This window comes from Eptatretus burgeri, chromosome 12 (genome assembly GCF_056783735.1).
Source record: "Eptatretus burgeri isolate ZD-2024b chromosome 12, Ebu_testis_v1, whole genome shotgun sequence".
NCBI lineage: Eukaryota > Metazoa > Chordata > Myxini > Myxiniformes > Myxinidae > Eptatretus > Eptatretus burgeri.
Genome location: NC_140972.1, coordinates 81,633,636 through 81,654,500, shown reverse-complemented (window position 1 = coordinate 81,654,500; position 20,865 = coordinate 81,633,636).

Below are 20,865 nucleotides of genomic sequence, written 5' to 3'. Positions count from 1 at the left end.
AAATTATGATGTCTGACATTTATTAATAGCCTTTTGAAACTGTACAGCCTTTTCAATTGCAGGTTTATACACCGTTTGTTTGCTTTTTACCTGTGGGATAAGTTTGTGCTTCATTGTACTCCTTAATGAAAAGGAAACAAAACTACATTTTCTTTAATCATTTACATCATTGAAGATGTGAGAAAATTGGGCCCATAAATCTTTAATTCAACAATAGGGAACTTCTGTTTTTTTTCTTTCTTTTTTAAAGAATTTTACAACTTGACTGTTGATTGGCACAAATGTCAGCGTAATCGGGGTAATAATTTCGAGAATGGTTTGGTACAGTCTATAGTATAACAAAACCTGACAAAGTAGGAAGTTCGGATTTGCTTCTTGTCACAAAATAAATACAGTGCAAATCCAACTGATTCTGATAATCACATGCATTGAACAGTTCTATTATCCATGGACAACAACTTAGACATCTTCATCGCAAGAGTTCATACGAAAGAGTAAGCTTAGCTTTTCAAAAGGAACACCAAACAGACATCACATCTTCTTTACTAGAATGAATGCAAAACGATGGGACTCTTGGAAATGATCCCTCCGTGCTTCTGTTGAATTCATTTTGCCTTATTATCTCAATGCATGCTGCATGTGATTGCTTGCTGCATGTGATTGAACATGAGACTTGCTGCATGTGATTGAACTGTACATATGCTTGTGTCATACAGCGATGCAATTCAGATGCTTACAGTGTACACTGTGCATTTGCTGGCCATCTGAAGCACTGTCACACACCACATTTATTGTTCTTGCATGTATCCATGTATCCATTTATTTTCTTTAACAATGCAGAACCAAATTAACAACGTTGTATATATAATTATTATTTAGAACAACACAACCCGATGTATGAGCAGGGAATAAGAGAAAATAAAGAACACGATTTGTGACAACTTAGGCACACTGATTGGACCTTGTGGCCTCAAATACCTATATTACATTGTAAGAGAGCAAATTTGTTATTTGGAATAGCAAAGCCCCCGATAAAAAAAGATATCGTGACTTGCTGAAATTTGACCACGCAGATTGGACCCTGTTGCCTCAGATCTCCCGCCGAATACATTGCAGGGCTGAACCTGTTGCGTACACTTCAATCCAACGCAGCCTCCACACTTTTATGGTGATGATGCATAAACTATTTGTCAATGACAGAGTTTCCGCCCCATGGGTGATCTTGTTCCAAGCATGCGATACGTTCTCTGAAACGTCCCTTTATTTGGGCGGTGTATAGGCAACTGACAGCTGTGTATAGGCAAAAATAAATAACCCAGGTTACGTACATGAAGCAAAAACATACCTACTGCTTACTATTCAAAACACCTCACTGTACTAGATAACATGGGGACATGAATACTGCACTGCAAATGGTGGAGACTTGTAATACCCTCCCCCACCTGGAGGAGGCACTACGTGATACACATTTACCGAGATAATTTGCATCCCCTCCTCCTACTCCGAAGACCACCGCCAAAGATAAAAACACCCCAATACCCTAATTGGGGTCGTGCTGATCCGATGTAGCAAGTCTGGATGAAATTGGTCCACAACTACAGGAGGAGCAGTACGACAAACAACAAACACACGAACACCGATCCATGAATTATAGGAAAGATTCCTATTCAAACACATTTGCATAAAACACATTTCTGATCAACATCTTGAAATACAGATATACTAAGTTTGTGTTTTTTTTGAAATACAGACATACAAAGTTTGTGTTTTTTTTGAAATACAGACATACAAAGTCTGTGTTTTTTTTGAAATACAGATATACGAAGTTTGTGTTTTTTTGAAATACAGACATACAAAGTTTGTGTTTTTTTTGAAATACAGATATACGAAGTTTGTGTTTTTTTGAAATACAGACATACAAAGTTTGTGTTTTGTTGAAATACAGACATAATAAGTGTGTGTTTTTTTGAAATACAGACATACTAAGTTTGTGTTTTTCTTGAAAAACAGACATACTAAGTTTGTGTTTTTTTGAAATACAGACATACTAAGTTTGTGTTTTTTGGAGATACAGACATACTACGTTTGTGTTTTTTTGAAATACAGATATACTAAGTTTGTGTTTTTATGAAATACAGATATACTAAGTTTGTGTTTTTATGAAATACAGATATACTAAGTTTGTGTTTTTTTGAAATACATACATACTAAGTTTGTGTTTTTCTTGAAAAACAGACATACTCAGTTTGTGTTTTTTTGAAATACAGACATACTAAGTTTGTGTTTTTTGGAAATACAGACATACTAAGTTTGTGTTTTTTTGAAATACAGACATACTAAGTTTGTGTTTTTATGAAATACAGATATACTAAGTTTGTGTTTTTTTGAAATACATACATACTAAGTTTGTGTTTTTTTGAAATAGGGACATACTAAGTTTGCGTTTTTTTTGAAATAGAGACATACGAAGTTTGTGTTTTTTTGAAATACAGACATACTAAGTTTGTGTTTTTTTTGAAATAGAGACTTACGAAGTTTGTGTTTTTTTGAAATACAGACATACTAAGTTTGTGTTTTTTGAAATACAGACATACTAAGTTTGTGTTTTTTTGAAATACAGACATACTAAGTTTGTGTTTTTTTGAAATACAGACATACTAAGTTTGTGTTTTTTTGAAATACAGACATACTAAGTTTGTGTTTTTTTGAAATACAGACATACTAAGTTTGTGTTTTTTTGAAATACAGACATACTAAGTTTGTGTTTTTTTGAAATATTGATATACTAAGTTTGTGTTTTTTTGAAATACAGACATACTAAGTTTGTGTTTTTTTGAAATACAGACATACTAAGCGAGTTATAACTCCGATGCACCGCTATGCAAATAAATAAACAAACCAGTTTACTTAGCTATTGAAAAGGAATGTTGATGGCCATCATGAAACATGAAACGCATGTAAATTGGGAATTGGCAAATCAATATCACAGAAAATACAATTTTACAAGTTTACTCGGATAAAGAATTACCAAAACGGTGAATATAATTATTTTCATATAAACAGGTGATAAAATCAGCAAAAGGAATTTGTAATTACGATTCTGCCATTCTCAAAACCTTTGAATCCAAAATGATTCTGAACACGGCACATCTTCCTTGATTGTCCTTCCACCTTGAAATTTTGCCAAATAGTGTGGTATGACGTGTCATCCCGTAGGATTTCTGTGCTAAAAATTTTTTTTTGCTGTATTGGGTTGATTTGGAGTCCTGATACTGGAAAATGATGGGGTTCAAATTTTCTGACCCCTCGACTCCACCTGTAGGGGGGACCTTTTCGTCCCGGGACCCCCCCAGACTGACCCCATCTTCGCTAATAATGATTCAATTTTCATGATTTTTGGGTCGTTTTAGGGGTTTTAGATCATACTGACTCCATTTATGACACTCTCGAAGCGACCGGAAGTGGCTCTTAGCGACTTCCGGTGGCTACAACAGATTTCCGGTGACAATCGGCGTCATACTCAGGGTCCTTTTCATGCGAGCCAGAAACAGTCATTGTAGTACCTCTTTCTATGGGTTTTTAGGCACGGGAAAATGATTGGTGCAGTTATTTTTGTGATCAGACTGACCTGTGATGAGATGTATAGACACATAATATTTTTTTAAGTTTTACAAACGTTTAATAAGCGAACAGATACAAATAAAAACAAAGGGATACATCAAGGACAAAAACATACAGAACAGTTTAGATAGTATTTCATGGAAACTAATTCAAGATGACAGCTTATTCATCAACCTCATCTTCGTGCATGTCTTCCCTTATTACATTTGCACATTCCCTTGTAAAACATTTGCAGAGAGGAGTACAAGGCAGGCCGTTCTTGCAACAACTGCACCTTCCTGTGCAGCCTGCTTTACATGCACATTTGGTGAGTTCAATTACAGCTGGAGGAGCGGGGAGATTGAGACACCTCACAGGAACATAGACTCCTTCATCTAATTGCCAGCCATTGTGTTCAATAGCAGGAAGATCTGGGCAGTTGGCCTGGTATGATTTATCGCGCATGGCAATGTAATTTTCTCGGGTGATATGGGGTAGTAAGGCAGCGCGAGTTGGGGGCAGCATCTCTCCTTCCAAGTTCTTGGAGCGAAACAGTTCCCATCTCAATGCTGGCAGAGTTATGGGACCTGTGGAGCAGTATTCATGGAATATGAACTTCTCCAAACCCTTGACTTGTGGTGGCAGTTCACCATTGACCAGCTCAGTTTGAATAGGACCTTTACCGAGCTCCCAGAAGCAGTTGATAGCTGTGTCATCTTCATCAAGCTTCATGTATGCACCAACCCAGGTTTTCTTGGTGATACCCACAAATTTCCCACCCCAGTCAGCACCAGAGAAGTTGTGGAGTCCAATCAGGCCTTGACACTTATGACGTCCAATCACTTGAACTCGCTCCACCACAGCAATTTCTTTGTATTTCGTGCCCTTGCCAGTTAAAAACTTGAGATGAGTGCGAGTTCCAAGATGACCACAAGAGACCAGGTCGAGGAGAAGTGTGAGGACATCAGTGTCAGGTGACCAAACACAAACTTCCCGCCAATTATTCTCAGCTACAGAGGCGAGGACTTGATGAGGAATCAGTGTGTCAGCCTCTTCGTGTGAATGATCTTCCTCAAAATCACAGCCCTTGATCTTGGTGTTGTACACGACGATTATCTTGACGTTGGTGCTGCTGGAGAAATGTTGCATCAAACCCTCAGCGAACATACATGTGAGGCTATTTTTGGTCCTTGAGGCAGAAAAAATCTCCGTGAGAGACATGGTGAGTTTCATTTCTGGATGAATTTGAAATTCTGTGGATGTCACGGCTCTCTTTTGGCAAGTCTTGTTTTTCAGAGACTAATCTTGGTAACGGTCAAAGACCACTCGACCCTCGTTGTAGCCGACCATCATGAACTCAATGCGCTTGATGAACGCCACTTGAAGGTCAGAGAGCTGCTGCATGGTCGGCGTTTTCTTCATGCTCTGAAGCACAGCCATGGCATCAACAATGAGAACTTTAGGTGGTGGACTCGTTGGTGCTGTATCGAGAAGAGTGGTAGATTGATGTGGTTGAGCCTTAGCTCCTTCAACAGCGTGCATCAGACTGGCCTTGTCAGCTGGGATATAAAGAGAGCCGTCAACAGAGCAAAGAGAGCGTGGCACCACAGACATCTCATATTCCCTAACAGTCTCCTCAAGTTTTGGTACCAGCTCAGGGCGACTTCCTTGAATAATAAGGAATCTGCCCAGAAGTTCACGCTCCTCATGCAACTTGATGACCTTGTCATCCACGTGGACTCGAGTTTTCTCCATACAGTTTGAGAAGGTCTTTAGCTTGAACTTCTTCATTGGGTCCCAAACTGAGAGTATAAATGTGGGCAACAATCTGTCATGGACGAACTCCTCAAAGCGCTTCTGTCCCTTCTCTGCAAAGTGCAGAATGTCATCTTTTGAAACATCTGGTACAAGAGCAGAGGATACCAGGCTCTTCAGAGGAGACTTTTCTGTGAATGGATTGCCCCCACAATTCAGCTCGATGGAGTGATGGAGCTTCAGAGCATTTTCTCTTGACATGACAGCAACAGCACCGGAAAGCTGGTAGTGTTCACTTCGTTCAGATGACCTGGAGGCTTGAGGGAAGCTGTGGAGGAACTGTTTTACTATATGAGTGAGATGAGGTGTGATGGTAAGAAGTCGGTCCAGAGCAGCTTCATCTTGACTCAATCCAACCATCTCGCTTCAACAACTTGATTTCTTGCTCCAGAGTTTGGTCAATAAAAAGGTGAGTGAAGGGAACCTCTGATTTTGCCACAACGAAGTCACCTGACTTCAGTGCTTCCCATGTTGCAGGGTCATCCTGTTCCAGAGCGTTCATTTGAGCAAGATGGACAGGCATGAGGCGCGCATTATTCAGGTGATTGTGTGCGAAGAAATACTTGATGACGTTATCTAGTGCAGCCAAATAATCTTCCCAGTCACCCGAGCGACATGCACTGATAAGATGCAGAAGGCTCTCTACCTGCTCGAGGTACTGCATGAGAAACTGTGCGAGCTCTCCTATGTCTTTTTCGTCTTCAAGTGCCTTTACATTCTCTGAGTATGAAGACTGGAGATTGTTGTAGATCTCAACCATATCTGGACTGCGCTCGTGGAGAGCCTTCTTGAGAGCCCTGCATTGGACACGGAGAGGTCCAGGTGGAAGGGCGGCAGAAATGGCATCAAACCTCATCATCATGATCGCCAGGCTGGTTGTGATGTGATACTCAACGCCTCGCTTGTATGCCTTGCCGCCATAGATTCCACGAAGAGCTGCAGAAGTGTATGTGCCACTTTCAATGGCACACGTATCTATTCCACTTGCGTCAATCGTTTTGCCAAGAGTATGCAGGCAAGTAAATCCAATATGCAGAACACCTGGTAGGAGGAGTCAGTGATTGTTACCAACTGACTGCTGAATCTTGAGGGCACGGCTGTAAAGATCCAGATCGAACGTTATGAGGACTCTTCTCTCAGGACCGACCACAAAAGCAGATATGCCCTGAGTCAACATCAGAACAGTATACAGGGTTCCATAGTCCGTGGGCGAGGTCCTGAACAGTGGAGCAATCACCTCTGTGTTAGTCAGTCCATGATTCTGCGAGGAGCGTGATAATAGCAGAGACGAGGTAGCAGCCCAAGTTGGCATCACTCTGTCCTTTGCCAACTTCTTTCTCTTAGGTATATGTACTTTCAGCGAAATAATTAGATCAGCAATATTTTGGACATTGAGTCTCGGCTTGATTTTGCTGTTGATCTGTTTCCTGTTGGTTTTCAGGTTCGACGTGTTGGTCATTTGTGTTGTCATCTGTACCAAAGTAATTAGCAAGGGTTCAGGTGTGAGTGAATTCTGTTGAAATGAGACTCTTTCGTTTCCCCAGTTGGTTGACCGCAAAACGTATTGGCTTGGTTTTGATGATTAGCTCTTGCAGGTATTTGACTTTCAAGGCTCGTGGTGCAGGAGAAACAAGCTTTTCTGGGAGCACAAGTGGTTGGTTGACGGGTTCTCCATCTTCTGCATGCTGGTTGATCACGACCACTGTACCATGGAACGTGTTCTGTCCAGTTGGTGCATCTTCTAAGAGGTCAATGTTATCCACAGCAAACCAGATGTTCACGCCTTTCTTCACAAAATCTGGGAGACAAAATCCCCAGGGGGCAGAGCCCTCTGTAAGTTAGAACAGTGATTTGGAATTTGTCGAGGATGCTGGTGATAACTCACCTACTCTTTTCGAAGGACACAGTGGCATCTTTAATGTCCACCAACTAATGCTGGTACATGGGACACCCAGTACATCCACCTGAGGGACGGCACAGACATTGATGAATTGCTCTGCCTACGAAACACCAGACGATCATTCAAGCAATGGTGCATCACACTCAAACAATCACAAATAATGCCACTCACTCTTCTGCAACTGCATGTGTAGCCAGCTTGGCACCTTTTTCTCCGCTCGTAAACCTCAACACGGTTCGGCTGGTTCAATGTTCACAGATCTCAGGTTGTGCTTTGGAGCTTCATATCTGTTCTTGTAGCCAGCTCTGCACTACAGCTCTGCCAATTGTACTCACATCTGCCGACCAGCTCCTCTGCACACTGCCTTTTATCTCAAACCCATAGGTCTATCAAAAGCCTCTACCAATGGGTGAGTTCCCAAGTTTGCTCATGTTTTTGTCAAGCCGCCAGTGAGGTTATTGTCTTATCCCATTGTGCAATTGTAAAATGTGCAGCTCATTTACTCTGAACATGTTTTCACGACAGTCACAGAAAGAGTAATTATTGTGGTAAATCAGCACAGGTTGTACTTCCCATTGAACAGGACACGCAAGCTGCCAATAGCCTCCAGCACTCACTCGGATGCATCCAGGTGAGTGAGAATTGCTCATTCCTTTGTTCTCCATCTCTTTCATTTGTGCCGTCTGCCATATCGGTGCCTGCCTGACGCTTCCAACATCGTTATTCTACAAATTATCCCTTCATATTAAATTAAATAATTATACTCAACCTTAGACATACTGTATTCCTGTTTCAATTAAAACAATGATACATTTGATCATCCTACTTCTAGTAGGGGGTGCAGATGTTTTTTTTGGAGGGGAGGGGGGGATATATTTCCGTGGGAATAGAATGTTCATTTTTGGCAACCATTATAAATGCATTCTCCTGGGCCCGAGTAACTGTAAAAATGATGTTGCCATTTTTCTGTTGACCTTTGATGACCTTGACCCAAGGTCAAAGGTCAAATGCCATTTTTAGTCAAAATTGTTTTTCTGTGATTTCCGCTTTTAGTTTCCAGCCTAAATGACATGTTCATGCAAGGACATCATGGTATTCATATATATGTATATATATATATATATATATATATATATATATATATATATATATATATATATATATATATATCCTCATATGATAGTTATTATCTTTTCAGGGATATTTATTCTCTCGCTGGTTAACTACTTTATCAACCCTTTATGTGACACACACATATGTCCTTCTGAAACTGGGTCAGGATTAATGTACTGTTTATTCACAGCCAATAATGTGCATAATCCTCCTCATCATCATCAGTCCCAAAGACATGTCCGTGATAAATATTCGTACAAACTTCATCATCTGCACCACACATACAAATCTCTGTGCTCATCATATTCTGTGATCTGCAAGAGCAATGTGAGAACCATTATGTATTCTTTCCAGCCACACTTCATGAGGCACACGATTGCATTTTATTTTATTTTTTGTATCCCATTGCAAGGCTCGTATGAGAGCAAACACACATGGGCAGCAAGGGGGGCATGAGACAAGAGGGGCGGGAGTGGGAAGGACAAAACAGTGGGGAACAGAGACATTAGATCTGTGGAAGGGAGATGGATGGGGCGGGGAACATGGGGTATACAAGATGGACATTACAGGGACTTTCAGGAAGAAAAGCAGGGAATTTGAAGGAGGTGGGTTTGGGGTGGATTAACGGGGGTAGAAAAGATCAAGGATTTGGATGGGGGACGACAAGAGGTGGTGGTGAACAGCTGTTTTGAAGGCCTGGAGGGAAGAATGGGATTGAATCGAGTGAGGGAGTTTATTCCAAAGGCGGGAAAAAAGACGAATGAAAGAGTGAAGCTGAGCAGTGATTGGTGATTTTGGTAGTTTTACCAGAAGGGGGTTGTTGGAGGACCTTAAGCACCCTGCGGAAATATGGTGGGGACAAATCGCAGACAGAGCAGGGGGGGCGAGACCGGAGAGGAAACAGTAGAAGACAGAGACCACCAACCTGCCTGTGGTGAGAGAGTGAGAGGCCCAAAGACTCGGCCTCATCGCGGGAGATGCCAATGATCCGAAATGCCTTGGTTTCCACAGCATGAAGCCAAGAAAGGTGGGAGGCAGGAGCACCAGCCCAGAGGGGAGAGCAGTACTCCATCAGGCTGTGGACGAAAGCTTTGTAAGTGGTCAGGAGCTCAGGTGGGCCGAGGAAGGACCTTGCATGACGGAGGATTCCCAGTCGGCGACTGGCTTTGGAGGCCAGGTTGGAAATGTGGCTTTCCCAGGAAAGATCATGGCAGATAGTGAGACCCAGAATCTTGAACGAAAGGACTTCTTCCAGAGGATTGTTGAGAAAGTAGATGGGGTGGGGGGGGGGTCCAAATGGTCCTTTCGGGGAGACAAAGTGAGAGTGTGGGATTTGTCGGATTGAAAGACATGTTCCACGTGTTGGACCAGTTTGTGATTTTATCCAGATCTGCAGTGAAGGGAGAAGCTGCTGCTTGCCGGTCTGAGGGATGACAGATTGTACGGCAGAGGGTGGAATCATCAGCAAAGAGATAAAGAGGATTTTCCAGACAGTCAGAGAGATCGCTGATGAAAACCAGAAAAAGAACAGGGCCTAGAGCGCTGCCTTGAGGAACTCCAGCCTGGACAGGAAGAGGGGATGAAAGAACTTCATTTAGGGCCACACGTTGACTGCGACAGGAGAGGAAGTCTGCGAGCCATGAGTGGAGATGGCCTTGGATACCATTGGAAGAGAGTTTGGTAAGCAGAGCAGGATGCCAGACCATGTCAAAAGCACGTGATATGTCTAGGGATACGGCTCTGATTTCATGTCCGGCATTGAGGACCTCCATCCATTGTTGGGAGAGCAGAAGCAGCATATCCAGGGTAGAGTGACCTAATCTGAAACCAAAAAATGGAGCCAGGAAGCTGCATTGTTGGGATGGCTACCAGTCCACCACCCTCCACTTTCCATCCATAGTTTGTCACTGGAGGGAGCTATGGCTCAGGCACATCGTCTTGGAACCACACCATTGCTTAGTAATGTGCACATGCAATAGCTTCTTTCAAAGCTCCTCGAGTGGGAAGCAACATTTGAGCTTCTGACTGTTTCTTTGTGAAAAAATCTCCAGCAGAGGTCACCAACATCAGAGGTGGATGTCCCAGGCTCGTATGACTGACTGAAAAACTTTTCAAGAGTTGCAGTTGTTTCTGTGATGGCTCATTGTGTGTCCAAAGAACACCAAAGGCAGATACCACATCAGATGAAGACTTCTTCAGTACCTGTCAGCAGCTCAGCTTGTCCTGGGCAGAAAAGTTTCCAGTTTGATCTACTCTCAAGAAAGCATGGTAGCCTAGCAATGCAGCAGCATTTGCCTTACCCAGTGCATGGAATATGGGTGACACCGGGATGAATCGTTTCTTGTTCCCTGCACCTGTGACAAAGTAGGTATCTTTGCATAGTCATGGATAGCGTTTCATGATCATAACTAGGACGTCTGTATCTGGGGACTTTGTGGACAATCCCATAGCTCCTCGGTTTCCAGCATCTAGGCTGTGTAGGATGATTCAAGTGCCAGCTTCTTCTTGCGTGCTGCAGAGGTTCTGGAGGTCAACACTGTTGCACACCACGTCTTTCCTTGAAACGACAATGAAGGTCGTCATTGTCTTCTTACAGTGATGCAAGGCTCTCTTTGTGAGGTACACAGTTTGTTGGTCTTTCAACTTTGTGCCTGAAAGGAGCTGTTTTTCTGATACCTTCTCTATAGGTGTGTTGTGGGGTGCTTCATAATAGGGGATAAAAAATAAAAGTATGAATATTCATGCTCCCTGGGTGGGCCTTTGTTCCATTTGACAGTAGAAACATACACATCAAATATGAAGCAGATTGGAGGATGTTTAGGGGTTCATCAAGTTGGCACAATATTGTTGAAATTTGCCAAACTGTAACTGACAACTTGCCGTCGAATGTGCACAAGCTGTTGTGAAGTTGTACACTTCACAATTAATATGGTTGTTATCTTGCCAAAACGAAGTTTTTGCAAGATATGTTAGTCAGCTTGTATGTTTTTTTTTGTTTGTTTGTTTGTTTGTTTGTTTGTTTGTCTGTAATAATGTATAAATCACTCTGCAGAGCACAGTTATCATTGGAAATTTTTGTAAATTCGCATATCAGAGGCCTATAGAGGTCCCTTTCAGCGCATAAAATTTTGAAGGTCAAGGTCAAAGGTCAAGGTCACTTTGTCGCAAATCAGGGGAGTCGACGAAACCCTTATTTTTTGAGTAATTTTGATCGGATCGTCTTCAAACTTCATGGGAATATAGTTCATGGTCTGGCGCTCAGCTGATTAATTTTTGGTGGCGATTGGCCTTGACCTTCATGGTTAGCGCCTGAGGTCAAATTTTCAAGTTTTAGGAACCATATCGTGTAGTACCTCAAATTGAACACCTCGATGAGTGCTTTCTAGATATGTCAAGCTTGAGACATTATGACGTTATTTGGTGACGTTATGAGGGAAACGCATATTTTTCGTGGTTACTCTGTAGAACGATTCTCATCGGAATCTCTCGTAGGCAGATATTCCTCAAGGAGTCGCTCCTGGTGGAGAGCAGCTCTGTTCACCTCTCAGTGTGACCTTAAATAAGTCACTCATGTTCACATTTTGGCAAGATACTGGTCACCCTGGGGGTGACATTGGTTTTTATTTGATATTTTCATTGCAATAATATATTACATTGTGCAAATTATGTGTATTTTGTAAATATGAACCAAAATTGTGCGAACTTGAGGAACCCCTAAATATCATGGAATTTTGTTCATTTTTGACCTATAAGTTCTTATGGGGTATTAGAACAAAGGCAAAATCAGGGAGCAGCAAAAATCAAACTTTCATTTTTTTGGAACACCCAAGTGTGTTGTCTTCCATATGATAGAAGATGATCAGCTTTCCACCTTTATGCCCCGATGATGTTCTCTTGTGGCCTTCTTGAGTGATGTTATGTCATAGCGATCAAACACCAGATGCATCTCACATCGTCTTTGTTCTTGCTGTCCAGTGTGGCAGTGAAATGATCGGCCAGCTATGCACATGTTTTTTATCCATGCTGGCTTGCCTATTGCATGCACCACAGCCATTCCATCCATCCATGATGATGACCTTCATTGATTGCAACATTCTCTGGTGGTAACTGAGCACCATCAGTTGCCTCGTCTTTTGGGAGCTCCTCCAGTATGGACATGAGCTTACTTTTGTCAATGCATGGTAGAAGCGCTCCAGTCATAGAGAACAGAACTTGTGGGAGTGAGGTGAATTCATACTGACCAATGACTTCCTTGAGATTCACCTCTGGCTGGGGCCTGTCAACAATCACCATATGGGCAAACAGTGCCCTGTAATCCTTCAGCTCTACTACTTGAGCAACCAATTTATGCTTCACCACCTTTTTGCGCTTGACCATATTTTCAGCTGAACGTTTTTCATTCTTGCCCAGATGTGGACCTTGTCACGATTGTTAATGTGTTCTTCAACAAAGGTAGCGTACTCCTTCTGGCCAAATTCATATTGGGTGCAGACGTTTTTCTACACTTCCTCTGACATGACGACTTTGGTGATGATATTCACTAGGTCATCCTCCTCATATATCATGGGGTTTGTGGAAGACTTGATAACTTTTCAGACAAAGGATATTTTCTTCTCGTCTCATCCACACCACAGATATGTCGCTCTTTTAACTTTGGCTTTATAACTATGAACAATTTTATATTTGTTCAATCAAGATCAGCACAGGTCATCCAGCATTCTTGACATTTCATGTTATAAATAGACACTTTTTGGATTGTATGCCTTTAAAAAGAATTTTTTTTTTCATCTTTCTCTGAAAATAATATAAATATTATATTGAAGATATATAGGTATTCCAATTCCATACCAAAGCATAAAATATCGTTTAGGCTCGAAACTAAAAGCAGAAATCATGGAAAACTTAATTTTGGCTAAAATGACGTTTGAACTTTGACCTCGGGTCAAGGACATTAAAGGTCAACAGAGAAAATGGCAACATCATTTTTCCAGATACAAGGACCCAGAAGAATACATTTATAATGGTTGCTTAAAAACTAACATGCCATGCATATGGATCCTTAAATCTGCGACATTGTTCCCACACCCCCCCACAGCCCCCCCTCCCCTCCCCTCGCCCCTCACTATCCTCTCAAACACAGCAAGCAATGAGAGTTAATGAAAAAAACAGTTATCAAACCCATTCTCTCCCAACACAGAAAACAACTTTGGAAGGTAAACAAAGATAATAGAAAATGTGTTTTTATGGAAACTAAATGGAATGTTCATTCTCATCACAATGCTTACAGACAATGTGGAAAATGAACTTGAATCGTAATTAATAATACGGATCAGGTTGAGATGCAAAGAAGGTTCAAAATGAATAAAACGCCTGATACTTTTTGCCAAATTTCTTTCAAATGTACGAAATTCAATCTTTAAATTGTGCAAGTTATCCGGTACAATCCCACGAAACATTCAAATACAATTCGAGATTTTTGTTGTGTTGTGAAATTTGTACTTCTTTCCTCTCACCTCGAGATACCCACTTTGTTCATTGCTGTAATATGTAACATCGCCTGTAACATGAAAAAATTTCCAACAAAGTGGGAAGAGTGATTTGTATTCCAACCGATTCAAAATCAATTGACCATTTCCTTTGTCAATTATTTTATGAGTTGATACTTTTTGATTGTCACAATACATCCATATCAGAAGGGCATAACATGCACTGGAAATTGATTTGTCTTTTCTGCATTAAGCATATGGTACTATAATCTGAATTTTGAGCAGCTGAGACATTGCCAATTGATTATGTATCTATGAATAATGTCTCACCTATATATTTTTTTAATAAAAAAATCATCTCAGGACGATGGTCTATTGGATTTTAATTCTGTCAATGCAAAGCTGCATGATATATTACCTCTTCAACTTTTCTACTTTGTTCTTTAACTGTATTGCCTCCTCAACCTGGATATTAGAACAACTGGACTGCAAATGCATTTCCCAGCATGCACTAATGAAAGCAGTAGGTGCTTGAAAATGTTTAGTCTGGCCATTTCATTGAGTATCATACTGCCTCCTGATATTCAAAGTTAATTCTCACAGATGTATGTTGAAGAGCGATATATTTTGTAATTACTTTAACTTCTTAAATGTTGGTGTCTGTTCATCCTAGAATCCAAATGAATGTGCATATAGTTCCAAAAATAGCAGTATATGTTTCACAGCTGGTTTGGAGCATACTCTATACCCACTGCTACCATTAAGAAAACAGCAGGATACCAATTACTCTTTAAAAACATTGGAAATCCCTTTTCAATTGAGCTTGTAACATTTTTGCAACAAAACTAAATGTAGCAGACATTTGTGAGTTGTATTTCATGGATCGGTGTTGCTTTATTTCCCAAGCAGGCCAGTAGACTTTTTTAAATATCAAAAATATGTGGTGTTTACAAAATTCACTCTTGAGAATCTTAAAAATTCCATTCACCAGACTCCAGCACTTTCTACTTTCCATGCTCAAACTTACAAATATCTTCTACATGCTGAAACTAGAAGGGCACTCTTCATTTTGACGTCGCCAGATATGCCTCCGCCCACATTATTACATCATTATAATACTTGAACCAAGTTTGATTAAGATCTCTGAACCCAGATTCAAAATATTAAATAATTCTGGCTGCTAGACCATGCATCCGATCAGGTTGAAATTTAAAACATATATTTCGCATGACTATTGCATCATAATTGTGATGTTTCATGTCGATTTATGAAACCGTTCAAGAGAAAGAATTTTTTTTTAAGATTTTCATTCAAGACAATATGGCTGCCTGACCATGTGACCTATTGATTATTTGTGAACACCTTGGTATTCCCAAGGCTTGGGGAACATGTGGGTGAAATTTCCTTTCAATCTGTCAAGCCATTCTGGAGATATATATATGTATATATAGATACATATATATATATATATATATATATATATATATATATATACATATATATATATATATATCTTCTTCTTCTTCTTTCGGCTGCTCCCGTTAGGGGTCGCCACAGCGGATCATCCGTATGATCCGCATAGTGATTTGGCACATGTTTTACGCCGGATGCCCTTCCTGACGCAACCCTGGTCGCCTCACGACACAGGGAATGTATATATACATATATATATATATATATATATATATATGTATATGTATATGTATATATATATATGTATATGTATATGTATGTATGTATATATATTGTTGCGGTCTTCGCGCCCGCCGGCGTGCGACGGCCACGTAACTCGAATCGCGGCACGTCGCCCACCGGACGGACAATCCAGTCGTGACCCTCTCGGACTAACGCCGGGAACCAGTCACGGGTGGACCTTTCGGTCTCACCGCGATCGAGCCAATCAGCCCCCGCGTGGGATAGGGTTGCTCGCCAAATTCGAACTACCTAAGTACCCACGCGGAGGGTAGACCGGGCGATCGCACCTCGCCGCAGGTCGACTTCGGACACGGGCCACTTAAGCGACCCGTTCCGTACTATCAGAATAACCGAGCGGTGTTATCGTCGACCTCGACGGTTCGATTAATTATCGGGCGTATTCAGCCCACTACCAACCCTTTACGTGAAGCAAGATGGGGATTCAATGGAGGAAAAGACGAAGCGAAGCGGGAGAACAGTTCAACAATAAAGCACATTTATTCGCGACGAACGGAAAGCACACAAATACAATTCCACCAAATGCACACAAAAAAAGAAAACACAATTCCATTTACACAAAAAGCAAACATAAAAGTGAAAACACAGTGCAGAGCTAATACCGACTACCGAGCACACGGCAACACTTATACAATTCTACTTCACAGACGGCGCCGACAACACATACCCAAAACCAAGGAAAAGAAATACCCTCAAGAATGAGGTAGGCCTGAGGCCGAGACCGGGTCGGGCCTACCCGTCTGGTGATGAGACGCGGAGCGGCGATGGCGCTTCTCTCCGCGGGCCTCGCGGACAGTGTCAGGCAGGGGGGTGGGAAAAGGGGCCCCCTTGGTCGCACTATCTCAGCGCGGGGGGAAACAGGAGGGGGTTGCTGATGCTCGGGGTATAGAGGATCTTTATTATCCCTGGTGTGCGTCTCCACCTCGGCCAGGTCGCGCTGCCGGCCTCCCTCGGGCGTGCAGCTCCTGGCACCGACGCGAGCACCCCTCGTCCGACTCTCTTCAGCTTCTCCAGCCACTGCAGGCTTCGGGCTCCAGTCTTCCACACTCGTCCCCTCCGTTCCGACTCCTTCTCGTTCTCGACTCCCTCTCGTTCTCGTTTGCGACTCTCTTCTGACTGACGAACACCGTCCTTTTATCCCCCCGTAACTTCGCCTTTGACCCCCTCCCTTTGACCTTTCACCTCGCTCCCCATTGGCCCGAGAAAAAGTGGGCGTGAAGGCTTTTTGATCCACAAATTTGCATATCACGATCGTTCTGGAGGCGGGGCCAAATCGCCCCTCGCTCACCGATTGGACGGCAAAAAGTGGGCGTGTGTCGTTTTTGATCCGTTTTTGAAGCAGAAAATCCGTGATTTTGTACACGCTGTTCGACGCGCGTTCTGCATGAGTCCAACACCGGTACCCACAGCGGGGCAAGAACGGTGGCGATGCTACGGTTGTGAGGTGTGCGTGAAGGTCGTGGCGGTTGTGGTGAAGCGGTGGTTGTGGTCGGTGGTTGATGTTGTGGTTGTGATCATGGCGGTTGGTCCAAAATAAAGATAGTAAAAGAAAAACGGCTATCCTGAAGAGTCGCAGCACGTATAAATGACATGTATTCCCACTAGACAACGGGTTTGGGCCTAACTACACATGCACTTACCGAGATACCTCACCTAAGGGACCTGAATGGTGGTTTGCGAATCTGGTAACCACAACACTACCCCCTTCCCTTTTTACAGACTCGTCCCGAGTCGTCAAATTTTCGTGTGCCATCATGTGTAGTTTTCCCCTAGTACATTTTACCTACGGATCCCTGAGTGCGACATTCATGGTATTCGTGTCCCCAAAATAAATAACCTGAGGGCTGCGTAACTATCTAAACAAACTCACTCACACGGACGACTTAAATAAAATTGCCGGCGCTTGGACAAACATGCCGGGGGCGCACTCATATGTACAGTACATCTTAACCTTAACTTACAAATTTTACACTAAACCATGGCCCAGGATCATTGACTCTGCAAAAAGAAAGCAGTTAGCAGGGAGCCAGGCTGCCCGCATGCAGTCTCTGGCTCAAAACAATGCAGGTGACAGGGAACGTGGCTGGCTGCTCACACGCAGTCCAAGGCCTTCCCTTTTGAACTGAACGCAGTGAACCACAACGGTGCATGGGCCGCACAAACGCAGTCTCCGTGCCAGCTCAAGTGGCACACGCAATGAACACAACGAATGAATGGATGAATGGATGGACGCAAAACACGGTGCACGGGCTGCCACTGCAGGCCCGTGTTGTAGCTGCCAACAGGGCAGTTCCCGCAGCTTGCAAACTGTTGCCTTGATCCTGGCGCACATGGAAATGAACAGGGGGGGGGGGGGCAAAGCAAAAATTGAACGGGGCTGGTGAATGTGGGCAGTGGGCATGGCATGGCAAAGGCAGCAGGCAAACACAGCCCGCAGAATAAGGCCGCTGCAGGCAAACACAGCCGGCAGATGAACTGGCCGTCACAGGCCTTGAAGAAAAACAGCCAGCAGATGAACTGGCCGGCACAGGCCTTGAAGCAAACACGGCCAGCCGATGGCACAGGCCTTGCAGCAAAACAACAGCTGCCGATGAAGTTGGCCGGCCTCCGCCTTGAAGCAAAACACGGCCAGCCGATGAAGTTGGCCAGCTCTTGCCGTTCAGTGGAGGTTGGTGGAGGGAGTGCGGTGGTGCTGGCCACTTGGAGGGCGGGCTCGGACCTACCTACCTGTCTCCCTCCCAACCTATCGCCTTTGCCTGTCACTGTACATACCTACTCCCTTAATTTGTCAAACCCCAATTTAGCCCCAACTTATTTTTTTTTTTTTTTTTTTTTTTACTTCCCCACTATAAATCGTCCCCTAACCCCCTTTATCGTCCTTGTTCGGCTAACCTATTCTGTCACCTAGCCTACTCCCAACCCCTACGTTCCCTTCCCGGAGGGGAATCAGGGAGAGCTAGCGTCCTGTGTCGAGGCCCAACTCAAGCCTCAGAATGGCCTCCCCAGAGTTCGGCGATCTTAACACGAAGTGGGTCCAGCGGCCCACAACGACAGCGAGGGGATGGATGGTGCGGAGGGGTACATCTCCTAATCTACCCTAACCATTTAACTGTTAAACTACCCCGGGGCTTTCAACAAGCGCCTCTCGCTTAAACTATTGGTTCTAACAACCCAGATTCCCGTCGCCTGTGTTGGTGTCCTTACAATTTCGGGCCTCGCCCCCCAATTTTCTCTCCGTGCCCTCACACGGTCTCCTGGCTGGGACACGTGGCTCCCTTTGGCAGGCACGACCCTCTGCCGAATCTCCCGCTATGGCACCCCGGGCACTACACTGCCTCCGAGCCTACCAGCTCCCTAACACCGGGGAGTGCCCCCATGGCACCTCCCTGAAACGCACACGTGGCAGGCCGGCCTCCCGGGCCCCTTTCCGAGGGTCACCCGTGCCCACAACACTGCCCACGCGGCTAATGGCGCCCCGGGCCCCCGCACCAAGCAGGCGCACCCGTGCCCACTACTCTATCCCGGCCCCCCATGGGCCCATGGCCTACCGCGGCCGACTAGCCTGGTGCCCGGGGTACCCACTCAGCGATACTCACCTTTCGCAGCCACGCTCCCAAGCCCGTCAACAGGGTTCCTGCACCCCTCCAAATGGGTCTCGAGCCTACTTTCCCACCAACAGCAAAACGACCTCCATTTTTCAATTTGACTAACCCAGCTAACTCACTTTACTCTGACCCCGGGGTCCCTTGGGCGGGAGTCACTCCTCCCCCCAATCACTCATCGCACCATGCATTCCCCATTCACTCCACACACACAGACCCGCTGGCCTCACTCACTCACCAAGCACATGCCTCACAACTCACCAACTTTTCAACACACACTGCTGAACTCTGCCATCCTTCTAACTACATCCCCTAACTAACTCGTGCTCCCACGTCGTCCCTTAAACTACAGCACGTTCCATGTAACTCGACGTAGCTAAGCTACATCCCCTCTACACATCCTCAAGTCTGTCACTGTCCTCAAATGTCCCAAAAATCAATTTCCCAACCTAAAGCTCACTAAATCCCTCTACCTAATCCATTCCACGGACTCCATGAGGACTTACCCCTGCCCCATGAAGTCGGTCTAACTAAGCTAACCCTTCCCCCTAACTAGTTTTCATCCTGTGCCCAGGTCAAGGGGGTCTTTTACCCCTTGCCCAGGAATCCTGTACACCCGAAAGTGAGGCTTGCTTTTTTTTTTTTTTTTTTTTTTCATGCGCAGCACCTGCGCGGCAACTCAGAGCTCGCGCACTTTGCACCTGTCCGTGACGTCATGCAGCTGCACGTGTTCCTCGTCCCTCCTTGGACGGGACCATCCGGCAGAGATACCCCTCCTGCCGGATTCCAACCCCACGTGCAGCCATGACGTCACCGTGCGCATAAAAAAAAAACACAAGCCACACGTCTCGAGGGGTTCCCCACGCGAACACATGTGCTTTGCCCGTTGGAGCTTAACACACACGATCGCGTGGAGAACCCGTCCGGTCCAAATCCATTTACCTGCCTAACTTTGTCCGTCCGCGGGATCGGCAAATCCACCGCGTGCGTTTCCGGACCGGGACTTCACTCTCGCAAGCGAGCACGTGGCGGTCTCGTGCGTTGCACAGCACGAACCGCGTGCTCACTGCTGGGTGAACCCGGCACGGTCCTCGAAACAACTACAGCCGCTACTCGGCTTCCTTTCCTGTCATGTCTCCGTCGTCGCCTCCATTCAACCCACGCACACCTGCGTGTCACGACGCACACAGTCCACTCCATCACATTCACACCGGGAGATGCGGCTGCGTGCTCCCGCATGCCAACCGACATCTCCCTCACATACCGCTCTCTCACACACACGGTCTCCCTTGCACACAGCGACCTTGCACACGGCCGTTCACTCACGCGTGCCTCACTACTCTCACACCGTGCCTCATCCACACACGCGGGGGCACTCACCCGCGGTACCTCACTCACACTCCGTGCCTCATCCACACACGGCGTGCTGGGAAGCACGCACTCTGGCACCATCGCCACCACACCACTCACACGTGGTGCCTCACTCATACTGGCCGTTTCACTCACACACACGGCCTCACTCACACACGGTGCCCCATCCACACCCGGCGTGCTGGGAAGCACGCACTCTGGCACCATCGCCACCACACCACTCACACACGGGGTCACTTCCACACACGGTGCCGCACTCACACCT